General features: G+C 37.4%; 1 pseudogene; it reads right to left on the reverse strand.

Annotated features, from left to right (window-relative positions):
* Positions 1 to 18220: 18220 nt before the first annotated feature.
* On the reverse strand, positions 18221 to 24150 carry LOC116119606 (annotated as a pseudogene).
* Positions 24151 to 24553: the final 403 nt, after the last annotated feature.

The following is a 24553-nucleotide window of genomic DNA, read 5'->3' on the forward strand; positions in this document are numbered from 1 at the left end:
TACCGTCAATCCAAGAACGTACGAGTTACTGAAGTACGACATTCTCCTCTCCGGGAATGCGTCCAAGTAACCCGAACTACCGGGAATCGAATCCAACGTCATCGTTTTACACTGAAATTAACTTCAACAAACAAACAATCAAAACTGATCACTTCAAGATTCTTGACGATATTAAAAACGATTATTGCTTCAAGACTCTCGACGGTTAAAACTATCAAGAAATCACGGAAGTCAAAGAGGTCAAAATAAAGCTACTACTCCAGTCTATTCAAAAACGCAAAAACAAAATGATTGATTTTAATTTTGTGGAGAAGCTTCGAAAAGAAGACAACTGAAGCAGTTTTTTTAGAGCAACAATGTCTTCCCAACGACGACGTTTTGGTCGTCTAGAGGAGAGAACGGAGGGCAAGGAAGAATCAGAAATGAATTGAGAAAAGGATTTCGATTCTATCAGACGACGAATTTTCCCGAAATTTAGGGAAAATTTTTGTTCATGGGGAACTTGGGAGGAAAGAAGAAGGGAAGAGGTTGTTGAGAAAGAAACTGAGCCCAGACGGCGAGAAAACTTAAAAGGAAAATTTTGAAACGTAATTTTTATATATAAAATGATAGGTTGTTCTTGCAGGTGACTGAGGCAGCCAATAAAGTACTTACATTTGTTGGAGGAATCTGTGACTGTCGTGTGATTTTATCATTTTAATTTATTTATTTTCGTACTCACCCGTGTAATGTTGTTACAACGTGGCGTTCTAGATAAGGGTTAGTACAACATTTTTCACGAGATTACAACAGCCTTACGCGCGTTTCGTTCGTGTTGGTTTTACTCGCTTTTCTTGTTCTTTTAAGTAAATTTCTATTACAAATTTTGGGGTAAATTTTTTTTTTTTTTTAAGACCAGGATTATCTGGTCAGCTTGTTCACACTTCAACTAATCTTTTAGGATATTAGAACTACCAATCAGGTAAGAACTACAATGGCTACCCATATTAGTAGCTAGAACTCAAGATCTCTTGGTAATACACTCAAGAGTCCTCTATCGAACCACTCGAACATCCAAAAGTAATTAATTTTGGGGTAAATTTTATTGGTCAGAGAGATTTAAAGTCTTCCAATGATTTTCTAGAAAATATTAAAATATTCCCACTAGCTAGAGCCGGTGGTGGGTTGTGCTGTGCCTAAAATTTAAGGCTCGTCGTGTTGTGTTATGGCCGCAGAAATTTGTGCCTTGTCGTGCCATGTCGACCCATCAAATCTAAAGGCCCACGGCATGGCCCGCTATACAGCGTACCATGGGCCTAGCACACGAGGTGGCCCCTGTGCTTTGTAGGTCGACCTACAATTTTTTTACTATTATACATTATGGTAATTTTGATTTATTATTAATAATTATTATAAAAATATTTTATATGTTATATTTAGTGACCTTTTGTAATTGTATTAATTAAAAATATATAATCACTATGAAATATAACAAAATAATGAGACATTGAAATATTAATTGAATTCCAACACTTTTTATTAATTGAAATATTTGTATTTATACTTTTTTCTAAAAATGTACAAGTTTTACAAAGTTACAATTATACCCTAATCAATTCATGAAATGTATAAATTATTCGATCCAATGAGCAAGTTGTTGATACAAGATTTTGCACTAACTAGAGCGATGCGATTGACTTTAACGGACTCAAAACTGATGTGTGCGTGATTACAGATAACTAGCAATGTAATGAAGCAAAAGCAGTAAAATAAATGACACAATGAGTTTTTAAAGTGGTTCGGTGAATTATAGTCTTGAGTTTACATCCACTGTTTTTGTATTTTTTGTGAGAGCTTACAATAATGATCCTAGAATAATTTGCTAACTCCTTTCTCATCATTGGAAGGGATTTATATACAGATTTTGTCCAAAAGAAAGAGCGAAAATAAAGGGATTACAATTAAGATTGAAATGCAACTCCGATATTCTCGCGATTAAGCATTGAGATTGCGCCAAGATTGTTGTTGATCTGATCCCTTCTGAGATATTCGGGATCTGAGGTTATCAATGAGTTGGTTGAACAACTATAGGGATTGGTCGCGACTAGCTTGTGCTAAGTCGAGCTACATCTCGACGAGTTTATGTTGGGTTAGACAATCGATTGAATCAAACTGATTCTAGATTGAGCTATAACCTCGCTGACCTCTTACTTCTCTGAGCTTGATGAAAAAATCACACACAACATTTGCTCCCTAGTGTTTGGTGCAAATTTCAAGCTTTGAGGACTATTGCTTGATTTGATATCAAGCTCGAACTTCGTCGGCTGTGTGTAGGGGTATGGAAATCCGGTTAACCAAAACAGATTACACACTTTTCAAACCGAACTGGTTTTTCGGTTCAAAGGATAATCCGAACAGTAACCGAACCATATTATCCCTTGAACTGCTTATTAACCAAACCGAATTATCGCTTAGATTATCGGTTAACCAGTTTATAAACCGATTTTAATAAAATTTGAAGTTGGACTCTTTAGAATAGCAAGGACACCAAATGGGCGCCTCACAGCTGTCGATTTCAAATACCCCAAATCACAATCCAACGCTTACATAACAAAAAAACCAACACCTAAGACACATAGAATCAGTCTCACTTAGTCTTAGATTGAGACATCTCATAAACAAAAACGCAGACGCAGAGCTTCCAAACCATCGAAGAAGAACACTGAAGTCCGATCATGGCGTTCTCTTCACGCCTCTTATCCAAATCCAAATAGAAAAGTAGTGAAGGAGAAGAAATGGAGAAAATGAAAAAGAAAAAGAAACAGAAAAGTGAAAGGAGAAGAAGATGAAAAAGAAAAGGAAAAATGGAGAAGGAGAGGAAGAGAAGAAGACGAAAAAGAAAAAGAAAAAGGAAATTGGTGAAAGAGAGGAAGAAAAGAAGAAAAACTGAAAAGTCTGAAAAGAAAGAGAAAGTGGTGAAAGGAGAAGAAGAGGAAAAGAAAAATAACTGAGTGCAGAAGCAGACCTAAGAAAATGTGCAGGAGAAGCAGAATGCAGTATGCATACCCAATGCCCAAGAAAAAGTGGGGAAAAAAATAGGGATATTTTTTTTTTTTAAAAAAACCGGTTTAATATTGCCCTTAAACCATTAATTGAACCGAAAATTCGGTTTGGTTACTTTTGAAAATCAAAACTAAACCAATTAATCCGAAAAATCAGTTTTTTGGTTCGATTTCTGTCCGGTTTCCCAATTAAGTTCGGTTTTCAGTTTTTTTTTTTTTTTTTTTTTTTGGTTTTTGTTTTGCAGCCCTAGTTGTGCGCTGAATGCAGATCTGATCAAGCTTCATGTGTTGGACTTATCTCTAGTCAACATACTCAACACTTGGTTTTTCCTCTGTTGTGAATTTCTTAACAAACTCAGAATTTGAAATGAGGGGCATATGTGTAACTTCCACACGGTCATGTCGCATTAAATGCAGCAGCCTTTGGCAGTTACTTTCATCGCACATGGGCAACTATAGTTATCCACGCGCGAAGTCAAGGTGACGTGTGATGACGGTTATAATTATGGCAGTCTGACCGTTGATCGACCATCATGGATGATTGACATGTGGCCACGTCCAATGGCCAGGATTGCTTGACGAATGGAGGGTTGAGATTCACTATAGATTGACGACTATAGTCGAATCCTGCCTCTTTATCTCCCATAAAAACCACTATAAAGTGGGCAACTTCGTTAGAAATCCTACACACTTTGCAAAAGTTTCCAGATTTCTTTGCTTACTCTGTCACTACTCTTTCGATTTCACGGTGCTTTTTCAGTGAGTTTCTTCCACCTTTACACTTCAGTAAGGCTACTTTCTCCTCCTTTACTTGTTTTTAAACCTTTTTGCGGTTGAGGGTGGCCATTGTCATGGCCACATTTAGCTTTTTAGGGTATTTTAAGTGTGTTTCCCTCGGTTTTGGGTTTAAGGAAGGTTTACGATGGTAATCATCGGAATCTTGGTAGCTTGCTTGTTCCTGTTGTCTGACACGAGCTACCTTGGGTGCCTGAACTGAAAGCAAAGTGTGGATAAGTTGCCGAATTTTTTAGCTTTGAGACTTGTTCATTTTATTTCGAGTACCCAAAGGCGAGCTTTCACCATGTCTTCATCGAGTAGTCATAGTATTGATCGCATTTCGACTCTCCAGTGGGCTCAACGGTTCTTAGGGATGTAATCCCTAAGATTTTTGAGGATGTTGTTGCACGAAGCTTGGACCCCAATGCAGTGGGCTCTTCTGACCACGTTTCCATGGAGATTTCTCAATTGCAGAAATCTCCAGCCCATAGGCCCGGAAAGAACCACATTCCTCAATTGGGGCCGAGGATATAAGGCACATAATTGAAGTTTATGTGCCTCAACTTTCCCTAAAGGCTCCGAAAGGCTTCTCCCACAAAAATCCCCCTGCCAGTTGTGTGGCGGTCTTTGATACCCTCTTGAGGTATGGAATGTTCATTCCCTCTCATTACTTCGTCGCTAACATTTTGGAACGGTTCGGTATTGTTCCCCTTCAGTTGTCAACGAACTCGTACATAATTATAGTAAGAATGTATATAGTGTACCGAGTAGCTAACTTGGGCGAGCTATCTGTAAAGGAGCTTGTCCAATTGTATAGATTGAAAAAAAGTCAAGATCAAATGTAGTATCTTTCCAAGACAAGAAAAGCATATTTTAACGGTTTGGTCAATGTCCCAAAGAAAGTTTCGCACTGAGACTCTCAATATTTTTTCTACGAGGCCAGGGAGACCGACATTTTTGCTCCAGAAGCTAGTAAGATTCTGACCCTTGTGCGTGTAAAGAATGTCTTGAAGCTCGACCGTCGAACTAACCAAATTCCTTTGCTTTACAGTAAAGGTCGAGCAAAACTTTCTTCCTGAAGCAAGCTTATAGCGACTTCAAAGTTTCAACATTCTCTCTAAGGATAAGGGTAGCGTTACTAAGCTTATCATGCTTCCTCGGTTGAGAGAGTGCGGCTTCTGTGCCGGCGAAGCCAAATTCAACACCATTCTTGAGAAAGGTAAGTGGTTAATTGCTCTTTTTTTTTTTTTTTTTTTTTTGCTCTATTAGGTCGCTGACTGTTGTTTGCTTCTCCTTTCACAGATATGTGGGCCAAAAATCCCCAGGGCCTAAAGAAGAAGACAACAACGTCTATGGCTACAAAGAAACTGTCGGTCACTCTGGTGAAGAAGCAGCCCGTTGATGCTGTCAAAACACTTGGGTAGGGTGTCTCACGCCCAGTCCTCAAGTGCAATGGTGGCGAGCTTGAGGAAAGCCCAAGTGCCAAAAAGCCCGCGACTGCCTCTAAGGCAGTCAAGGAAAAGGGTGCCCCCGAGCTCCAAAAGGGTCTGGCGAAGAAAACCCTCAAGTCCATTGGAGGCTAGGGGAAACAGAAGATGTCCGAGTAGCATGATGGCTCAGACAAGAAAAGGTGTTGGAGTAGCAAGAAGACTCTAGCAAGAAGAAATTGACCAAGCCGCAGAAGGGCTTGGGAAAGTAAAAGACCGTCGAGCAAGAAGGTGGCTCGAGCAAGGAGGTCGTAGGGCAAGCTAGTGGCCCTAAGAAATTTGTGACCAAGGGCTTGGCCAAAAAGAAGTTTGTTCCCACGAGTGAAGCTGCCCTTCCCGTGGAAAGTAAATCAAGCTCACCTCAACAAGAAGGAAAAATGAGGATAAGGCAACTCAAGTCCCGCTCGACACACTAATCAATAAGCTCCTCGAGCACATTGGTGTTGGGGCCACAACGATCAGGAATGTCATCACCCCACGGACTTTCATGGGTCTTAAAGATTCATCTCCTCACCAGCAGCTTGCAAGAGCATGCAGCTACGTGACCAAGGTGTAAACAGTTCGCCTCTTTTCCTTTTTTATATGTTTCTCCTTCTTCTCCACTGACTTTCCTTTCTTTTTCAGGCTTGCGTGGCGACCAAGCTTCTATTCGATGAGACTTACCCCACATTGGAGGGTACTCACCTAGGGTGGCCAAAGGCGAAGAAGCTAAATGAGGATGCCTTAGCTCACGTCGATGTGGTAGAGAAAGAGAAGGACTTAAAGCAGGCCAAGTTTGAGCAACTCAAGGAAGAGGTCAATGCCTCTGAAGTCAAGGAAAATGAGTTCCTTGAGAAAATCAAGGCGAGCGCAACCACTCGAGCAAAGGCTGAGTGAAAACGGACGAGGTTGAAAAAGTTTGGCAAAACAACGGGGTACCAACAACAAACTGAATTCCAAGCTTATCTCGGCTAAGAAGGCTACCTCGGACTGGGAGGCCAAGTATGAGAAGGCCTTGCTCGAGCTTACCAAGGAGGTGGAAGGTTGCAAAAGGGCCGAGGCTGAGGTTGAACAACTCAGGCTCAATATCGGGGAGCTGAACTCGACCATCATGAGTCGTGATTGGGAAACGTCGGTCTTTCTCATGCAAAAGTTATGGGAAGCTCACCCTTCGCTCGAATTTTCCTTCCTTCCAAGAGCTTATGAGAAAGAGGTCGACAGGATGAAAACTAAGGACCAGGGGCATGGAGTATGTCTATTCGGATGACTTTGAGCCTAACAGCGAAAATGAAGAAGAAGGAAAGGAGGGAGAGGAGGATGCGGATGTTAAGCAAAAGGTTGAGGATCCCCCTCCTTTAGCTACTCTCTCGCCTATTGTTGTCGACCTTCCCCAGGTCGAGACTCCAAAGGAATGTCAGCTCCTGCCCCTTAAGAGGTCGCCAAGACTCCCACTGTTGATAATCCTCCTACCCCCATTGGCGATGATCTCTCCGGTCTTGCTGGCGATGATGCCCTGCTCCTACTACTTAGAGATTTATTATTATTATTATTATTATTATTATTATTATTATTATTATTATTATTATTATTATTTTGTTTTTAGTTTAGTTTGTAACTAAACCAAAATCAATTAATGAAAAATTCATTTTGCCCATTTCTATCGAGCAATGTTTTTTATTTTTGCAGAGTCGTTTCAATTGTCCTAATTGGACTTAACATAGAAAATTCGAATTTGCTCCAAGTTATGTGTAGCCCGCTACTTGAGGAACTTTTCAAACATATGAGAAAATCTTATGTGCGACAACTCCGAGTTTAGCCTAGTTGTCTATCTCGAGTTTTGGTCACTAGTTTATAGTCGATTTTCCTTCAACGTGTTTTACTCGAGTTTTTCCAAGTTTAACTTCATTGATTTGGGGGATTTATCCCATCATGAGATGAATTTTGGCGTGGCTTATAAAGCTAAGCTGCCTTCTAACTCTTGACTCTGAGTTTTGGATGTGATCGTATAGGAAGAGATTTTGAAACAATAGATAATAAATGATGAACAAAATAACAATAAATAAAAAGTGACGAATAAAATAGAGAAAAAAAAAATGACGAGCAAAATAGAGTTCATGAATAATACCTCTTTGTCATTGAAAGAAATTTGGCCATAAAAGACCTTACATTGAATATGAAAGAAACACAAAACATAGTTGAAACCCAAACTGCTTATTGGTAATACCTTCGTAAGTGCTCGGCGTTCCATACTTACAATACAGCTTCACCATTAAGGTGTTCTAGGTGGAAAGTTCCTAGTGCGAGCTTTTCCAAGATCCTGAAAGGACTTTCCCATTTGGGCCCAAGTACCCCCAAGTTCAGGTTTTGTGTTCCGTGGAAAACCTTTTTGAGGATCAGGTTGCCCACTCTAAAGTCCCTGTTTTTGACCTTGGAGTTGAAGTATTGTCTAGCTCGCTGCTGGTAGAAGGTGAGCCTTAGCTGAGACTTGACTCAACATTCTTCGATTAGTTCTAGTCTCAGGCGGAGAAGATCTTCGTTTGTTTCTTCATTAAGGACCTCTCTCCGAAACGAACTAATCCCCACTTCAACTAGGGTCATTGTTTCACACCAGTATGAAATTGATAACGAGGTTTCTCCTGTCGAGCTTCTGGTTGTCCTTCTGTAAGACCATAAGGTCTCGGGCAATTCCTCATCCCATCTTCCTTTAAGGGCATCAAGCTTCTTTTTTATGTTGTGCTTGATCATTTTATTTACAGCCTCTACTTGGCCATTCGCTTGAGGCCGATAAACAACGTTGAAGCTTTTCTTGATGCCGAGCCTTTTGTAGAAAGATTTGAAGTCTTCGCAATCAAACTGCTTCCTATTATCAGTTATTATAGTATGAGGAATTTCGAACCTACAAATGATTTTCTTGTAGATGGAATCCTTTAGCTTGTTCGACGCAATGGTAGCTAAAGACTTAACTTATGCCCATTTGGAGAAGTTGTACACTACAACCACTGCGAACTTAACCCCTCATTTTCCTTGAGGTAAAGGGCCTATTAGATCGATTCCCCAGATTGGAAATTGCCACAATTTGTCAACGTGGTCAACTCTTAGAGTGGAGCTTGCAGAGCATCTACAAATCTTTGACACTTGTCGCACTTGCTTACGAAGTCTGCTACGTCGTCAAAGACTATCGGCCAATAATAACCCTGGTGAAGCACCTTGCATGCTAGAGATCTGCCCCCTGCACGATTTCTACAAATGCCTTCGTGGATGTCTCTCAAGACATATTGTGCATCCTCGTGATCAACACACCGCAAGAGCAGCAAATTGTACACACTTTTTTGTAGTTTATCATTGATGAGCGTGTACCAAGCTGACTTTGCTCGAAGTGTCTTGGCTTCACTTCTTCGTTCAGGCACTATTCCATCTCTTAGGTAAGCAATTATTGCATCCATTCAATTGTATCTCTATCCTGTTACTAAAACTTATTCCTATGAAGCGAGGATGCTAGGACTTGGGAGAAATTTGACAGGTATTGAATCAGTCTTTTCTTGACTCATTACCAAAGCTAGGCGAGCTAACGCATCAGCCACTGAATTCTTCTCTCTCAGGATCTGAAAAACAACAAAAGATTTGAATTGTTTGAGCTCAGACAAAACCTATCGAAGATAGGATGTCATTATGTCCCCCTTTGCTTGATATTCCCTATGAATCTGACTGACCACGAGCTGAGAGTTGCTATAGATCTTTATGGACTCTACCCCCACTTATTTGGTGAGACGGATCCCCATGAGCATTGCTTCATACTCAGCCTTATTGTTTGAGGCAGCAAACGTGAATCTGACTTCAACTCGAATTAGGTTCCCATTAGGGTTTTCGAGCAAGAGCCCAGCTCCTACCCCCTTCTCATTCGAGGACCTGTCTACATATAGAGTCCACTGACATAGACTATCAAGCCTTGGTCTCTCTAGGTCACTTGCTTCCAAGGTGCTCGCTTTTGACGGGCTCATTTCTCCCTCGAGCTAATAGGGGAACTTTGAAATAAGATATGTCAAAGCTTGACCCTTTATTGCTATCATCGGGATGTACTTGATATCATGCTGACTCATCTCCATCGTCCACTAAATCAATCTACCCGATGCCTCGGGCTTCTGTATTATTTTTCTTAGTGGAATGTTCATCAACACATGCATGAGTACGCCTGGAAATAGGGCTACAGCTTCCAAGCGATGATGACCAGTGCATAGGCAAGCTTTTCCATCTCAGGGTATCTTGTCTCAGTGTCGAGCAACCTCTTGCTCACATAATACACCGGTCATTGCACCCCCCTCTTTGCATACCAAAGCCACACTAATCGCGGACTTAGATACTGATAAATACAGAAGTAAAGGCTCGCCTTGGATAGGCTTTGACGGCCAAGAGGGCTGCCCCAAGTGCTTCTTTAGTTTCTAGAATGTTTTCTCACACTTCTCTATCCATTTGAAAGCTTTGTTTCCCTTTAGGGTTTTGAAAAAAGGTAAGCACTTGTTTGTAGCTCGGGAGACGAACCTGCTAAGTATGACTACACACCTTGTCAAGCTTTAAACCTGCTTTATGTTGGTCAGGCTCTTCATGTTCAAGAGAGCTTGAATCTTGTCTGGGTTGGCTTCGACACCTCGTTGATTGATAAGAAAACCCATAAACTTTCCTGAGCTTACTCCAAAAGCACACTTTAAAGGGTTGAGTCTCATTCTGTACCTTCTGGGGATGTCAAACATTTCCCTAAGGTGCTCAATGTGGCTTTCGGTGACTTTTGATTTGACGAGCATGTCGTCAATGTACACCTCTATTGTCTTGCCAATTTGCTCGACAAACATTTTGTTCACCAAACGCTGATAGGTCGCTCCAACGTTTTTCAAGCCAAATGGCATTTCCCAGTAATAGTAAATACCTCGATCAGTAATAAATGTGGTGTGTTCCTCATCAGGCTACTACATCAGGATTTAATTATATCTCGAGTATGCATCCATCAAACTTAGTAGTGCGTTCTCAGCTATCGTATCTATTAATTGGTAGATATAGGGTAGCGAGAATCTGTCTTTGGGACAAGCTTTGTTCAAATTTGTGCAGTCGACGCAAGTCCGCCACTTGCTATTCGACTTTTTCACCAAGAGTAGGTTGGCAAGCCAATCCGAGTATTTCACTCCCTAATGAAGTTGATGTTTAAGAGCTTGTCAACTTCATCTTTGAGCGCTTTGGACCGTTTTGCATCCATAGATAATCTTTTTTGTTTGATTGGTCGAGCTGCTAGGTCGACATTTACTATGTGACACATTAACTCGGACCTTATCCCCACTATATCTGCATGTACCCAGGCGAACACGTCAAGGTTTTTCTTTAGGAACCCCACCAAATTGTTTGTCAGTTCATTGCTTAAACTGCTGCCAATTTTTCAACACGCGAGTTGGGTCTTCCTCATTGACAGATACTTCTCGCAGCTCTTCTTTATGTATGTGATGATCTATGGTGTCCTCCAAAGGTCCGAGGTTTGGCTTGGACTCTATGATGACCATGGTTCTCGGGAGCGACCATTTTAGTATAGCATGAATAGCCCAGTTGTAGCATTCCCGAGATTCTATCTTGTAACTCCTGATCATTTTGACCCCGCCTGGAGTTGGAAACCTCATTGCTTGGCAACGTACAGAGGAGACTACACTCGAATCATCTAGGATCGGTCTTCCAAGAATGACAATATAAGTAGTCAGGTAATTCACCTCTATGAACTCCATCATCACCGTCCTGATTTGGGTTTTGCCCCCAAGGTCATGGGCAGGTCGATTGTTCCCTTGGGGACTAGGCTATCTTCGGCGAATCCATAGAGCGATGATGGACACGTCTTTAGGTCTCGCTCTGTGAATCCATTTCTCGGAAAGCTCCAAAGAAGATGATGTTCATTGCACTGCCATTATCGACCATCACTCTGAGTACTCAGGCATTGCCGATCCTTGCTGCGATCGCGATCGCATCATGGTTGTAGCAAGGAGACTCTTCACACTCTTCCACAGTGAATCCTATCACCTCACTTTCTTTCCTAGGCGGCTTTGGCGGCTTCTGTTCACAGCTCATTACTCGAGAGACCGAGTCTGCCCTAGCCTTTTACCCATATTGCTCATAAAAGCGCCTTGAGCTTCCCGCAATGTTGGGACCCTCATAGATCATGCCTATCAAGACTTCGTTGTTGATCGGGGCTTGCTGGATCTGATTATTCTGCTCACCTGTACTTTCACGAGCTGGTGCCTCCTTGACAAATTCTTTTAGGTGGCCTCTTCAGATCAGATCTTCAATGGCATCCTTTAGAGCCCAACACTCATTGGTGATATGCCCGATGTCCCAGTGATATCGAAAGTATTTCTATCAATCTCTTCTACTTAGAGCCCCTCTCATCTCTTAACCTCACAAGAGACTTTATATATATGAGTTATGTCTTAAGTGAGGGGGGTGTACTCTGCATATCGCGGAAAAGGTTGCCTTTCCCCATGATTTTTTTTTTTTTTTTTGCCTTTTTTGGAACCTGTTCTAGCCCCTTTCATTGCGGTCTTAGCCCCTTCATTTATCTAATGAGCAATCTTGTCTCCTATCTGGTGCTCTTCGTGGCGAGCTTTTGCTAGGGTCGCTAGCGAGCTTTCCACTCACTAATGTTTAGGAGCCATTTGGTAGAATTTTGTCAGGCTCACGTGGTCTTCACTTTGGAGCTCATTCCACATCTCCGTCTATAGCCTGATACCCGCAATTAGCAAAGTCTAGATTGACTCTTCAAATGCATCTATGACCTTTGTCTGTTCATTCTAGAACCTCGTTAGATACGAGGTCAACGTTTCATCTTTCTCCTGACGAATATTGCTCAAGTAGTTGAGTGGCATTGCGAACCGTCTCCTCGCTTGGAATTATTATGGGTACAACGAAGAGAATTGTTGCCAAGACTAATCAAGTTTACCTTGAGCCTCTTGTACCACCTATTGGCATCCCCTACCAATGTGACAACAAAGCAACGACATTTTGCCAAGTCACAGACCTGATGTAACTCCATCAAGTTGTTGAAAAAGTCTAAGTGGTCTTTGGGTCCCCTTTCCCGTCAAACTTGCTCTTTGGCATCTTAAATCCTTGAGGAAGCGGGGCCTGGCGAACTTCGTCTGTGAATGGAGTGCTCACTATTTCTTTCACCATGTTGTTCTTACGGGCTCTTAGAACTTCGAGCATTCTTTGCACCCGATGTAAGTCTTCGTTATGGGGATTGCCCTAGCTAGCTCTATTCAGCCTCACTTTGAGCAGGTGAGTTTGCAAATCTATTGCTTGTGAGCCTTATTGTGCACACTGATGCGCGAGGTTGAGTCATGATGGCTGAGCTGGTAGGTGTTATCATACTCATCAGTGCGTTGCTCGCGACGTTAGTTAAAATCGAAACGTCGATCATTGTCGGATTGGTGCGTATGACTCATCTCGCGAGCTTGCGAGGTTTTAGTTCGCCTTTGGCATGGGTTAAAATCGGCACGTTAACATTGGGGATATTGTCGAACAGGTCGAGTATCCCTCCGGTGACCATTATCTTCATCCTCCCTTATGGGTTGTTTGCTTAGTCACCGGCTGAATTCTGACCTATTGGGGTGACATCGGTGAACTGCGACCGATCAAGGTCTTGGGGTGTCGGCTACTGGTTTCTCAACTTAACCACGTTTTGTTACACTGCCTGTGCAACCATTGTTCTGATCATCTCCACCAGTTGACCATTCTCGGGATTCAACGTCCTTGCCCCTTGCTGCACCAGCGGCACTAGTGGTCGACACCTAGTGGCATCTTGATGCAACTCCTAGTGAGCGGTTTCCATGTTGTTGTCGTTTCTGGTGGTTGTTTTTAATCTTGTACAAAAAATTGTAGGCCTTGAGTGATCGAGTCACTGGGATTGTTCGCCGGAAATTCTAAAATTTGACGGAGGCCCTCCTTCTAGCGCCAAAATGTTGATACAAGATTTTGCACTAACTAGAGCAATCCGATTGATCTTAACAGAATTGGAACTCATTTGTGCATGATTATGGATAACCAACAATGTAATGAACCAAAAGCAGTAAAATAAGTGACACAATGAGTTTTTAAAGTGGCTCAGTGAGTTATACTCTTGAGCCTACATGCAATGTTTTTGTACTTGCTGTGAGAGTTTACAATAATGATCCTAGAATAATTTGCTGACCCCTTTCTCATCATTGAAGGGGGTTTATATACAGATTTTGTACAATGGAAAGAGCGAAAATAAAAGAATTAAAATTAAGATTGAAATGCAACTCCGATATTCTCGCGATTAAGCGTTGAGATTGCGTCGAGATTACTGTCGATCTGAACCCTTTCGAGATATTCGGGATCCGAGGTTATCTGTGAGCTGGTTGAACAACTATAGGGATTGGTCGCAACTAGCTTGTGCTAGGTCGAGCTACATCTCGGCGAGCTTATGTTGGGTCGGACAATCAATTCAGTCGAACTGATTCTGGATCGAGCTATAATCTCACTAACTTCTGACTTCTCCGAGCTTGATAGAGAAATCACACACAAGACAAGCCAAAAATAAGATAAATGGCAAAAATAAGATAAATGGAATAGTTAGATTATAAATAAATAAGATCCATACCATATTATACAAATTTAATTAATTCATTACATATTAAGAAAAATTATAAAACTCATATTTTCCCTAAACTTAATAATTTATGGTTCCGTATTACCTTAAAATCTTACTCTAATTGGTTTGTTGAATTTAGTTTATCTTTAAGAAATTAGTACTTTTTATAGGCTTCGTTATATGATTTATGTTATTTGATGTGTTTGAGGGTACCAACAATATTGCTTTTCAAACATCAAATTCCGTGGAGGATAATTGTTATTGTATAATGTATTGATGATATAAAAGTTTCATTTGCAAATCTATTATTCGTCTAAACATAGAAGTAGGTGAAGTACACACGCTTAATTTTAGATTTTATCAATAAATAGGGTCCGTTTGGTTTATTATTTCATACCCTATTCCCAATCATATTTTCAAAATAACTGTTTGTTTCATTATATAGGAAATATTATTATATTTTATTCAATTACTTTTAGACCCTTAAGTTTATTAATTTAATTAAACACCCTCAGAAAAAAGTTTAAAAATTAACAAAAACACCCCCACCCACCCATAGTTGCCAGATTCCGACAACCACCATCAGTGGTAGGCGAAATCTGTCATAACGGTGTACAAACGACCGGAACTGGCCACTAATTCACTGATCTGGCCTTTTTTCGCCCAGATCCACTTTTGCGGCCATAGACGGCCAGATCTGGCCTTTTCCTGCCAGATCCGACCAGTCTAGGTCATAACGTCATATTCTGACCCGATTCAGATGATGGTGGCCGGAATTTGGCACTGTGGGTAGTGGGGGTGTTTTTGTTATTTTACAAAATTTTTAGATATTGGGGTGTTTAGTTAAATTAGCAAACCTATTGGCTTTTTTTGTTAATTTTTAAATTTTACCTGGTAATAATCACCCTACCCAATATTATTTCTAAAATCCTATCCAAAATAACAAACCAAACGGACATTAAATATTTATTTCATCTTTTCAAATTTCAAATTTTTAAATATTTATCTATTATTCGTCTAAGATCAATTTTTGATATTGAAAAAATATAAACTAGGTAGCTTTTTTATTATTGACCTTTCTTATATTTTACCAATCTAACAAGCACTTGTGATAAAGTCAATTTTAAAATGAAAATGATGTGCTTGATTCAATAACAAATTTCAGAAAAATGCTAATTAAATCATTTTTACCTTATCATAATTTTTAGAGTTAAAATTAATCCCTAAGGTATGACATAATAACAAAAATCCCCTTAAAGTTTTTGAAACAATAATAAAATTCAACAATTAAATTTTAGGTGTTAAAATAAACAACAGGAGGACAATTTTGTAATATTTACTAATTCATAATAATATAAATTATAACAACTTACTTACAACTTATTAACAGTAGAGAAATTTTTATTATTTTAAAAACATCAAAGAACTAAATGTCATTACATTTACCTCTAATTTTCCTATGGAGTCCTTCTACTTTAATATTTTTTTTTTTTACTCAAAAAATTAACATCTAAACATAGAAGAAGGTGAAGCACACGCGCTTAATTTTAGGCAATCTGCGGAGATGATAAGAAGACTAGAAGAGTAAGGCAGTGAAGGCAGACAAAATGGCCCATCAGTATACTGTCTGGTACTTAATTTGTTTGTTTGTTTAGTCTCACATTGTTATAGTGGCAAAATTGTCATTGGTACGTTTTGTGGGGTTCATAATTTATTAAGTTTATTATATTCATCAAAATCCCTTTATTTTATACTAGTTGAATGTTATAAATTGATCAAAGTGCTAAAGCCGCATGAACCAATTATATCTCCATTGATTGCCCTTTACCTTTCTCGTAAGGAAAAATATTTAATATTCATAACTTTATCATAAATTTTGAGATGGATAAGTTTCAAATGTCACAATCTTTTAAAAATTTATTAAATATTCAACCATGAAGATTATTTTTGACATTTTCATACATATATATATTTTTTATAATCTCATAGAGTTTTTGATAACCAATATATCTCTTAAGAATTACTTTAAGGGTCATACTATTGTAACACAAATCCTGACTATTAATTCATGATGATCCAATGACTCAAAAAATTATCTAGTTGACATTAAAATTTAACTAATTCTAACTTCTTATCCAAATCCGTTGGATTATATTGAATCAATGCTTATAAATTTGTTTCTGTGTCAAAAATTTGTGTTACAATAACTGAACCCTTAGTTTAATTATAAAGAATGAAAACAATGTCCAAATATTTACTTAATCTCCAACAGTTAGCATCTGTTGATGTAGAAATAATAAATCAGTATCGATTTTAATGTAATGACATTTGTGTCCATAGAAGTTAAAAAAAAAAATAATAATAATTTTTGAACTATTATCACATATGGTATGTCTATGTTGACATGGAAAAATTAATACAGCATATGTTTTAGATTTATGAGATAATTTTGTAAAATAATTGAAATTGAAGTTACAATTTTACCCTTCACCAATTAACTTCAACATCTTTTTTCATCTATATGATTAAGCCAAATCTTAGCGGTGTATATGTCATTTACTATAAATAATACTGTATTACAATATTTCATATTTATCATTAAAAAAATAGCAAAAAAAATGTTTTGATAGCTTTCGAAAAAATATAATATAAACACATGTTAAAAATTCTAGAATACAAAATTAAGTTAAAACTTCTATAGTTTATGAAAAGTATTACATATCCGCTATGAGAAAGTGTTTTGATACTTTTGTAAGGAGATAAATGATAATCCTAAAGACATAAGTGTAATCTTTAAGGAGATAAATGATAATGCAAGGAGGTCTACAATACTTTTTTTTTTTTTTTAAAGGTATTTGAGGTTTCTGAGCCCACATAAAAGTATATCTAATCCTCAGGACCACGAAACGTCCTACAAACTCAATGAATCAAGGTAATTGTAAAAATGCGGTGGATACTTATCTTATGGCTCGAATATAAGATTCTCTAGGTAAAATTAATTATAGTCGCTAAACAGTTTACCATTAGACTGCAAGAGGAGGGGTGAGATAATTAATACTTTCACAAAACCCTATGGGTGTTTGAAACTTTTTTATCTCTCATGTTGTAGATGATAGAAACTTGAGTAGCTGTTAAATTAATGTCTAGTCACTATATCTTGTGTCAAAATCATATTCTAAAATTAGAATAAAGTTGCTCCACTTTTGCCTATAATATTTATGTAACTTTAAAATGATTCTATTTTCTATCATTACGAAACAAAAGTGATGAACAAGAGGTTGAGAACTTAGCTTTTGCTTGCTTATGTACATTGCACATGGCATGCCAAAGTGCCACTAATTCACAATCCATTTGACATTTGTCCCTATCATGGCCACAATTTTATTGGCTTCAATCACAATCACATGTTATATGGTTCAATTATTTCATGTTTTGTTGGCTTTCCTTCTTGTTATTTACTCTTTCTTTTAGTACAGATTATAAGTTCAATTACTAGCAATTTTTTTATTATATAATGTTATAACTAAAACGTTTTTTTTTTTTTTTTTTCAGTATTTGGAAATGTTCGGATCAGCTTACGCATGCTTTAATTAGTCTTTCAAAGCCCTGAAGTTAACGAGCAAGTAAGCCTCCAATAGCTATTCCTTATCAGTAGTTATGGAGATTTAACCACAAGTTAAATAATACATGTAAGAATCTTAAGTGATCGTCAAACTATCAATGTTTTAATTAAATAAAAATATATTATTTATTATATATTGTGGACTCAAACAACCCCTTAATTTATTGGATTAAAATAAATAGATGATCTAGAATCAATGTATATTATTTAAAATTGGGATTTCCCCATTATAGTTGTGACATTTAACATTATTATTAAATGATTCTCCAAGGAAGAGACTCAAACTCTTGAATATTCTAGTGAACTAAAACCATTGTAGTTAATGACTCCTTGGTAGATAAGACAACTTACGTTTGTGAAAGTGGCATTTTCCATTCACAAATTAAGAGAATCATGCATATCTTTTGTGTTTGCTTCTACCTACCAACAAAATTAAAAGGAAATGATTTACATCAGGACAAAATTGCTCATGTCTTTTCACTCTGTCTTCATGGTCTACCTTGAACAATTTTGTTGTTGAAATACTTGTCTTGAGGCTCATATAGTGCCACATGGCCAAGATTTGTATAGCATAAATTTGATAAAGAGATTAAACAATATGAGTAAGGAAGTTGACAACTCATATATTCATTCTATCACGTTGGTGATAAGATAAGAACAATATTTTTCTTGGTTGGGACAATTAGGCCTGCAATTAAACCGAACATGAATGAACAGGTCCATTCAAAAATTATTCGATAAGTATATTCGATTGTTCGTGTTCGTGTTCGAACAAACACAGGATGTGTGTTTGTGTTCGTTCGATTAACAAAAAGCTCATTCGCGTTCGTTCGTAACTCGTTCGTGTTCGTTCGACTAACTCGTTCGATAATTTGTAAATACTTGTTCGAATAACTCGTTCGATAACTTGTAAATACTTGTTCAAATAACTCGTTTGAATAGCTGTTTGAATAAAAAATATGCACCAACTTTCCAATTGATGCTCTAAAAAACAAATATGCAACAATTTATAATTCATACCTATTTAATTCAACATTTGAAAATAAACCAGCTCTCTATCTATATTTATATTTTAAACAAATCAATAAAAACTCAGTAAATTAAAATAACTAACCATCATAAATATAGAAAGAAAATCAGTGGTGTACAATTAATGAGGATAATCCAGTAAACTCTGAATTCTACCTGAAGCCACCCCAGCCGAAATGCAAGTCTGATCTCTTTTCTTTTAAAAACATCCAAGTATCTGACAGTACTCTTTTTCTGGCGTTCTTCCTCTGAGCAGCAGAAAGGTGATCAATTTCGTCCTCTAACGATCAATGTCATAAATTCTAGCAAGCACGGAAATGGCTTTTCTTTATCACTCTGTACATTAGAATGGAAATGGCTTTATCTTTATCCCTCTGTACATTAAGAATCGAAAAATGGCTTTATCTTATCACTCTGTACATTAGAATGGAAGTGGCTTTATCTATCACTCTGTACATATAGAATGTTAATATGATAATGTGCGAAAAAGAGAGAATTCACAAGTCACAAATTAACTTTATAAGAGTTGACAGATATTTTTTGTACCTTCATAAAAAGCACCGGGGAGACTCTGGCATAAAAGCATCAAGACAAACTGAATGACAGCTGGCACACCTGATACTCCTAACATCCATCTCCATTTCCAGGTACCTGCCAAACAATATATGTGAGAATGATATGCAAAATAATAAGTGAAATTGTTTAAAATAGGGAATGTCTATCTTGGCCAAAAATCGCTTAAGAAACTAAATCTACTCAAATCAAACCTTCATCCAGCCAGCCCTCTCTCAACCCTAAGCGAATAAAACCAAAGGTTTTCATCCCACATTTAACTCAGTAGTTAAAACTTTCCATCTAGGATGCAAAGCAAATTTGTTTATGTAATTAACTTGGTCAATATAACATCTCAGAAGTTCCAAATATTATATTTTAAGTTAAGACATCTTAATTTTGCACACTATGAATAATTCTTTTCAGTACATTATACTTTTCTTACGAATTTATGGACATACAGCAGATTAAGCAAATATTTTTTTTTTGATATAGTCCATTTCTAAATAAGTGGTATAGCACTGATTTATGCAAATCACTCCCTAGAACTGAGACCAAATTATGCAATCCGTTTTTATGCTACAGAGTGATGACTTCCATGCTTATTCTTTTATTCCAGAACAGCTTTCGGACTAAACAAGATTACCAAAACAAAAAAAAAAAAAAAAAAAGAAGGAAAAAAATTTCAAAAACGAGACACTTATGCAGAGGACCAACAAAGTGTGACCTTTGTCAGGACCAGGGACAGAATAATTTTTCCATGTTGCCGAGAACAAAAAGCTGCCAAGGCTGGAACATGAAAAACTGCAGCAAAGTAAAACTTAAGAATTGGGGTGGTAAGTATAAAAATGAATGTAGAGCTAACTAACCAGCATATTTCTAAAGAATAAGCAAATATCTTACTTAATGCAAGCCTTAGATACCATTACCCAATACAAGGCATCAGCACCAGAGACCCGCATTACAAACATTCAACAAATTGATAATGGGATCAAAAATCTTCCACATCATGAATATATTACCTATTAACTGATGATACCCTTCTAACAACTCAAACAATTGGGCTGGTAGTGGGCCTTTTGTGGGCGGTGATAAAACTCTCCTTGAAAACCGGCTTGCCAAGGAGGGTGCCCAAACCCTTTATAACCCACATGCCCACCCTTTTCCCTTTCAATGTGATCCTAACATTAACCCATAAGAGAATGTTAGCAACACTCATTTTCTCACTATTTGTCACTCTCCCTCTCCTCTAACATAGAGAAAAAACATAACTCTCACTATAGTACCAACTGCAACTTTCTTAGTCTTTCGTACATATGTCAAAAGAAAATGAAAGAGTGAACACAGAATGAAAGAGAGTATCACCAGAATTTATCACTCCAAAATCCAAGTAGAACATTGCTCTACAACAAATTAAAGTTTTGGTTTTAAAAGCATAAAATCTTTTTTCTTTTGCTTCAGTGAAACAAACTGCTCTTTTGCTTTTTGTACAACTCATTCAAGGAACACACAAAATTTAAAGCTAACCAATAACACCTTAATGGAAATTTATGAAAAAACTTTCAAACTCACTTCGCATTCATTTTTCTTTTTATCTAAAATCAAAGCTTACACTTGCCATTAGCCAGCATTATAATAACTAACTAAAGAGGAATCCATCCATGCACATGCTATTTACATCACAATGTTTTGTAATCTAAAATATGCCAGAAAACAGGAGAGAATTCTTCATTATGTGTCTCAAGGGGGGTTTTCTAAAATGCAAACCCGATTTTATTTGGTAGTGCCTCTTCAAAACGGCAAAATAGAAACCTTTCACACAAGCGAGATATATAATAGCAGGGGACATGACACAAATTTCCAGCAGAATGGTCACATTGAAAGAAGAACAATCTATAACTTAGAAAACCATTCCTTCAAGAAGCAAAAATCAATTCACTATAACGGAAAAAGTGCAAAAGGAAAATGTTATACTATGCACTGTTTCAGAACAAAATGATTTAACCAATAATTTAGATAACCCCTTTCACAATTGGTATTCAATGATATATAGCACCAGGAGCTGCATGATAATTTGAACCAAGTAGAAATAGGAAGGAATTACTGCCTAGCTCATTTATTAGAAAACATATAAATATCCCCAAAGTTTACTTGTAAGGTTATTTTACTAAAACCTTCTTCAACATTCCCCCTTTTTCCTATAAATAGGTTTTGTACCATAGCTTTTCAACATATCTTTAAAAAAGTAAGATCGTTTATCTATAAGAAACAAAGGTCTTTTTATTTCTCAATCTCTGGCTAATGTGATTTATTCAGCTCCTCACAAAAATTTCATTTTACTGACTAGCATGTAATGCCCAAACACTAGTTAGCAAAAACATTGCCAACCTATTTCAATTTAATTTCTACCAAAAAGAAAAAATTATAATATTCACTTCTTTTTCGTACAGTGCTATTAGACCTCTTTAGGTTCGAATAAGAAAAAACACAAAATGATAGCAAAGACATTCCATTAACCAAAGTAATTCTTATACACGGAATTTATCTACATAATATTGCACGTTGATGAAAGCAAAGTAAATAAGCAAGGTAAATCTGACCTCAGTAAAAGCAAGATTTACGAGGTAGGACAGAAACTGTCCACCAGTTATCATAAGTACATTTGTGCTAACAGTCCACCTCTTACTTCTGATGGGGCTGCTTCAGCTTATATACTGGCATTACAGATGCCACACCCACACCCAGGCCAACTAAAAGCCGTCCCAATATTAGAACATATGGATCTGGAGCAGCGGCCATGACAATTGCTCCAGCTGTAAATACAATATCAGCAAGAAGAGTAGCTTTCTTACGTCCATATGCATCATTAATCCAACCACCTGATGCAGCTCCATTATTGCACCAACCAAAGCCATGCTCAAATTGTTTCCTGACAACTTAAATGAATCAATGTTTCAAAAGAAGAAAAAGCAAACAAAATTAATAAGAAATCATAGAACTGGCAGGATAAATTCTAGGTGGCCTTCCTCCTCTCTCCAACCACACAACACACAACTCCACATGCCTAACACCCATCCAAGCACCCCCAACTCCTGCAAAATAATCCTGACGGCATGTCACTATGATAACAACTTCATTGCCATCATCACCATCAATACCAATCATTACTGCCACATAACCATCATTTAGTCTCGCTTTTCCCAACTCAACCAAAGACAATAAGAGAAAAACTTTTTTTTTAATTTTTTTTTATTTTTATATATATATATATATATATATATATATATTTTCTGCTTTCCCTGATAACCACAAATGCAATATATACATCAAAGGTAAAATAAACTCTACCATCTCATCAGAAGAAGAAACACAAATCTGGAAACTGTACTAGTTTGTTACCTGCAGGAAACTACTCTGTTTTACCACCTCAAAATCATCTTTTATATACAGAAGGCTCCTGATATGACACCTGCAATAAAAAGTTTAAATCGGATACATTCTTAGAAATAAATATGAAGAAAGTTCAACCAGGATGAGCTATATACCACCTAAAATCAAATTCATAATTTACTCAGTAAGAAAGAAAGGTCCTCACTATCCAAAGAAAGCAGAAGCATAAATTTAACTCAAAGTTACAATAATTCGGTCTGCTTATTTATCTATTCCTAGTAGACTTGGTATTACCTTCTCTTTTTAAAAGTAATAAGAATTTCTAGAATGACAATACTCATCACCAACTAATACTGGAAGTCGATGATAAATGAGCACCCATCCAGTAGAATCATTGGCTGCTCATTTATCTAGTGGGGAATATGTCTAAAGTCAATTTGGATTACCATGTTAAAGCCCCCTTCCATCTCCTATAGAGAAATCCCAAATTAAGCAAATTATGGCTAAATTATACACCACCATCTTCGTAAAAATTTTGCACCTACAAGAACCATATATATATTACATAAATCTGGCCAAATCCAAAATTTGGAAAGGCAGGGAGAGAATTCATATTAAATTAAAATTGTCAGGGTGTTTCATTCCACATCTGAAAAAAGTTATCTGGAATTAAATACTATTCTATCTACGCCCTTAATATATAAACACCTAACAAACTTTTAGTGTTTGGATTTTAAACTAGCTTTAGGATTTATGAAAAGTAATTTTGAGAACTCCAAAAAACAATGGAATTGTTACTTTTACAAAAAGATATCTATCTTATTCTAAAAAACAAAGAATTTTTATTCCAACAGCCCCTTCGCTAAAGTCCAAACAGAAACTAGGTTAAATTCTTGAGACCAAATTTCTTACTTTCATTATCAAAATAACATTAAAAACCACAAATTATCAACATGTCACATAACTAAAATCCATTTTCAAATCAGAAAAGTTGGCGAAACTAGCTTTCCCCTCCCGTATGCTTAGTCAAAAGAGAAAGAAAAAGTATAAAACCATCTTTAGCAACATCTTTGAAAGTGACTTGACCAATCACTGTCGCCCCTGTACATTAATTGATGAAATCACTAAAATAACTGTGGAACTGCCATGTTGCTGGGTGGTAAGGATAACCCCCCATACTCAGCCCTTGGATCAACTCCCAATCACTTTTTTGGAGTTGATGTAGGGCTGAAATGGTGGCAAACTTACCCTACACCTACAGCCAAATAAAGCACCGGAAATGTATAATTATGTTAGACTTTTATATTATTAAACATCAAGTGAGAACACTAACCGCTAATGTTGTTGCTTAACATCACTACAACTTAACTGTAAATCCTACCGTAGTATCACTCATGTAACATTACCGGACCAGTACGAAAATTTTTAAAAAACCGAGATCTCTCGAATCCGGTACTGTTACTGGTACTGAAGCAAATTAAGAGAAAGAAAAAGTAGAATACCTGTATCGTAGCCGAATAGGAGTCCACCTATGCCGGCAATTACCGTCAATCCAAGAACTTACGAGTTACTGAAGACGACATTCTCCTCTCCGGGAATGCGTCCAAGTAACCCGAACACCGGAATCGAATCCAACGTCATCGTTTTACCTGAAATTAACTTCAACAAACAAACATCAAAACGATCACTTCAAGATTCTTGACGATATTAAAAACGATTATTGCTTCAAGACTCTCGCCGGTTAAAACTATCAGGAATCACGGAAGTCAAAGAGTTCAAAATAAAGCTACTACTCCAGTCTTTCAAAAACGCAAAAACAAATGATTTATTTTAATTTTGTGGAGAAGCTTCGAAAAGAGACACTAGTTTTTTAGAGCAACTGTCTTCCCAACGACACGTTTTGGTCGTCTAGAGGAGAGAACGGAGGGCAAGGAAGAATCAGAAATGAATTGAGAAAGGATTTCGATTCTATCAGACACCGAATTTCCCGAATTTAGGAAAATTTTGTTCAGGGGGAACTTGGGAGGAAAGAGAGGGAAAAGGT

Source organism: Pistacia vera, unplaced genomic scaffold (genome assembly GCF_008641045.1).
Source record: "Pistacia vera cultivar Batoury unplaced genomic scaffold, PisVer_v2 Contig897, whole genome shotgun sequence".
In the NCBI taxonomy this organism is placed as follows: Eukaryota; Viridiplantae; Streptophyta; class Magnoliopsida; order Sapindales; family Anacardiaceae; genus Pistacia; species Pistacia vera.